General features: G+C 45.1%; 1 non-coding gene across 1 annotated transcript; it reads right to left on the bottom strand.

Moving 5' to 3' along the window:
* Positions 1–1,485: 1,485 nt before the first annotated feature.
* On the bottom strand, positions 1,486–1,558 carry trnam-cau (transfer RNA methionine (anticodon CAU)). Its single transcript has one exon. It is a non-coding gene; the product is annotated as a tRNA-Met (tRNA).
* Positions 1,559–4,620: the final 3,062 nt, after the last annotated feature.

The following is a 4,620-nucleotide window of genomic DNA, read 5'->3' on the forward strand; positions in this document are numbered from 1 at the left end:
GCAAAGAGAAAACATATGGCAGTTAGCAAGGTCTGTAGTACTTATTTCCGACGTCGAATTTCATCAGACACTTCAAATGGTGAGAGATTCGGGTTCCAGTCCCCATATTCAGCTGAACCACTATTTGGACGTTTGTGATGGACAGAAGCCATGACAAAAGACGGGAAGCAAAGGCTGTGAAGGAAATGCAAGACTAAGAATATGACTACAACACAAGAAATGCTGATTCAGTGACGGCGGTAGTTAGTTTAGTCAGTGGTGAATGTGTATGCATGGATGAGTGTGAGGTATGGTGTCAGAGATTTTCACTGGACAGTGTAAAACAAACAAAGATGAGCGGGAGAGGTGCTGGACTGAGAGCTCCTCTAGGGCAATCACAGATGCACAGCAGCTAGGGAAACACTACTGAGTGAATTTGCTCAGGAAAATAAAGACAATGGCTTAATGAAGCTTAATTTGGCCATCACTATTAACCACCTAAAGCTGGTAAAAGGTATGAGGTACTCATCCATAGCCAGTTAATTACCTACTGTAGATGGTGGTCGGCATTAGTCTGGATGCCAGCCCAACTTAGCCCCGCCAACAGCATTTGAGGTCGGGAAGTTTGGTCTGGTCTTGATCCGTTGTGGATCAACTGTGCTCGAACCAGAGATGTTCGGACCAATCAAATTGTCAGGGCGGGCTTTATACGATGATGGACAGATGATCAACAGTAACGTAATCAACCTCGTCACCAAAGTTTGCTTAGGTTGAATTAGTTTACAACAAAGATGGCTGCCGTTGGAGAATTGAGATGTGTACGTTCCGCCATCGCGTCTGTTGTACAAGATGTGGACAGCGCATTCATTTTAAAAGCGGAACAGAGAACCGCGATCACGTATGTATACACATTGCCACATTCGTCCGAACGACACGGAAACTGCCGCTTCTGCCTTTGCTCTGTCGAAGCCTGCCTTTGACTTGCAGCTTCTGTCATGTCTGTCTCTGTTGCCCTGATTGGTTGTAGGTCTATCCAGTTTAGGGCCGAGGCATTTTCTTTCCTGGTTCGGTTGAAACACGCCCCGTAATCACAGCCCAATGGAGCAGTATCAGACTCACATTCTGACTAGGATCTGAGTATGACGACTTCATGCTAGGTCGGTGTGCCAACGAGGCTTGAAAATTTGCACATGGTGATTCGGGGGAGATGTCACAGTTGAAAGCATGAAGTAACTTCATTTTCTAAAATGTCTGCCTACAGTGCCAAGGAGAGCTTTTCTCATATATTTCAGGGTAAGCGATAACTATTCAACTTCGCAAGTCACCGTTGATCTCGGAAACAACGACAGACAACACGATGTCATCACAACGCCCACTCATATGCTTGTTCCAGAATTTTGGAACACCTGCTTTATTTTTAAGCATCATTTGTGCTTTTATTGTTATGCAAATCTTGTGGAAGCCTACTTTTTAAGAACACTTATTCGACATTGATTTTAAAACACATGACCCGTGTGAGGCTTGAACTCACAACCTTCAGATTATGAGACTGACGCACTGCCTACTGCGCCAACGAGGCCACGGAAAGTCTTGTAATTATAGAGAAAATCAGGGAAAGACTAACAATGCGGTCTTTAAACTCGATAAAAACAATGTATCTGCAAACCCAAATACTCACACAAAGGCTCAAATCAACCGTAGATGCTTTGTCATGACCCCACGCAAAAGCCATGACAAAAGACGGGAAGCAAAGGCTGTGAAGGAAATGCAAGACTAAGAATATGACTACAACACAAGAAATGCTGATTCAGTGATGGCGGTAGTTAGTTTAGTCAGTGGTGAATGTGTATGCATGGATGAGTGTGAGGTATGGTGTCAGAGATATCCACTGGACAGCGTAAAACAAACAAAGATGAGCGGGAGAGGTGCTGGACTGAGAGCTCCTGTAGGGCAATCACAGATGCACAACAGCTAGTGAAACACTACTGAGTGAATTTGCTCAGGAAAATAAAGACAATGGCTTAATGAAGCTTAATTTGGCCATCACTATTAACCACCTAAAGCTGGTAAAAGGTATGAGGTACTCATCCATAGCCAGTTAATTACCTACTGTAGATGGTGGTCGGCATTAGCCTGGATGCCAGCCCAACTTAGCCCCGCCAACAGCATTTGAGGTCGGGAAGTTTGGTCTGGACTTGATCCGTTGTGGATCAACTGTGCTCGAACCAGAGATGTTCGGACCAATCAAATTCTCAGGGCGGGCTTTATACGATGATGGACAGATGATCAACAGTAACATAATCAACCACGTCACCAAAGTTCGCTTAGATTGAATTAGTTCACAACAAAGATGGCTGCCGTTGGAGAATTGAGATGTGTACGTTCCGCCATCGCGTCTGTTGTAGAAGATGTCGACAGCGCATTCATTTTAAAAGCGGAACAGAGAACGGCGTTCACGTATGTATACACGTTGCCACACCTGTCCGAACGACACGGAAACTGCCGCTTCTGCCTTTGCTCTGTCGAAGCCTGCCTTTGACTTGCAGCTTCTGTCATGTCTGTCTCTGTTGCCCTGATTGGTTGTAGGTCTATCCAGTTTAGGGCCGAGGCATTTTCTTTCCTGGTTCGGTTGAAACACGCCCCGTAATCACAGCCCAATGGAGCAGTATCAGACTCACATTCTGACTAGGATCTGAGTATGACGACTTCATGCTAGGTCGGTGTGCCAACGAGGCTTGAAAATTTGCACATGGTGATTCGGGGGAGATGTCACAGTTGAAAGCATGAAGTAACTTCATTTTCTAAAATGTCTGCCTACAGTGCCAAGGAGAGCTTTTCTCATATATTTCAGGGTAAGCGATAACTATTCAACCGCAAGTCACCGTTGATCTCGGAAACAACGACAGACAACACGATGTCATCACAACGCCCACTCATATGCTTGTTCCAGAATTTTGGAACACCTGCTTTATTTTTAAGCATCATTTGTGCTTTTATTGTTATGCAAATCTTGTGGAAGCCTACTTTTTAAGAACCGCGACGTTCGTATGTATATACGTTGCCACACCTGTCCGAGCGACACGGAAACTGCCGCTTCTGCCTTTGCTCTGTCGAAGCCTGCCTTTGACTTGCAGCTTCTGTCATGTCTGTCTCTGTTGCCCTGATTGGTTGTAGGTCTATCCAGTTTAGGGCCGAGGCATTTTCTTTCCTGGTTCGGTTGAAACACGCCCGTAATCACAGCCCAATGGAGCAGTATCAGACTCACATTCTGACTAGGATCTGAGTATGACGACTTCATGCTAGGTCGGTGTGCAAACAACGAGGCTTGAAAATTTGCACATGGTGATTCGGGGGAGATGTCACAGTTGAAAGCATGAAGTAACTTCATTTTCTAAAATGTCTGCCTACAGTGCCAAGGAGAGCTTTTCTCATATATTTCAGGGTAAGTAGCGATAACTATTCAAGATTTCCAAGTCACCGTTGATCTCGGAAACAACGACAGACAACACGATGTCATCACAACGCCCACTCATATGCTTGTTCCAGAATTTTGGAACACCTGCTTTATTTTTAAGCATCATTTGTGCTTTTATTGTTATGCAAATCTTGTGGAAGCCTACTTTTTTTAAGAACCGCGTTCACGTATTATGTATACGCGTTGCCACACCTGTCCGAGCGACACGGAAACTGCCGCTTCTGCCTTTGCTCTGTCGAAGCCTGCCTTTGACTTGCAGCTTCTGTCATGTCTGTCTCTGTTGCCCTGATTGGTTGTAGGTCTATCCAGTTTAGGGCCGAGGCATTTTCTTTCCTGGTTCGGTTGAAACACGCCCCGTAATCACAGCCCAATGGAGCAGTATCAGACTCACATTCTGACTAGGATCTGAGTATGACGACTTCATGCTAGGTCGGTGTGCCAACGAGGCTTGAAAATTTGCACATGGTGATTCGGGGGAGATGTCACAGTTGAAAGCATGAAGTAACTTCATTTTCTAAAATGTCTGCCTACAGTGCCAAGGAGAGCTTTTCTCATATATTTCAGGGTAAGCGATAACTATTCAACTTCGCAAGTCACCGTTGATCTCGGAAACAACGACAGACAACACGATGTCATCACAACGCCCACTCATATGCTTGTTCCAGAATTTTGGAACACCTGCTTTATTTTTAAGCATCATTTTGCTTTTATTGTTATGCAAATCTTGTGGAAGCCTACTTTTTTAAGAACCGCGTTCACGTATGTATACACGTTGCCACACCTGTCCGAACGACACGGAAACTGCCGCTTCTGCCTTTGCTCTGTCGAAGCCTGCCTTTGACTTGCAGCTTCTGTCATGTCTGTCTCTGTTGCCCTGATTGGTTGTAGGTCTATCCAGTTTAGGGCCGAGGCATTTTCTTTCCTGGTTCGGTTGAAACACGCCCCGTAATCACAGCCCAATGGAGCAGTATCAGACTCACATTCTGACTAGGATCTGAGTATGACGACTTCATGCTAGGTCGGTGTGCCAACGAGGCTTGAAAATTTGCACATGGTGATTCAAGGGGAGATGTCACAGTTGAAAGCATGAAGTAACTTCATTTTCTAAAATGTCTGCCTACAGTGCCAAGGAGAGCTTTTCTCATATATTTCAGGGTAAGCGATAA

This window comes from Perca flavescens, chromosome 10 (genome assembly GCF_004354835.1).
Source record: "Perca flavescens isolate YP-PL-M2 chromosome 10, PFLA_1.0, whole genome shotgun sequence".
NCBI lineage: Eukaryota > Metazoa > Chordata > Actinopteri > Perciformes > Percidae > Perca > Perca flavescens.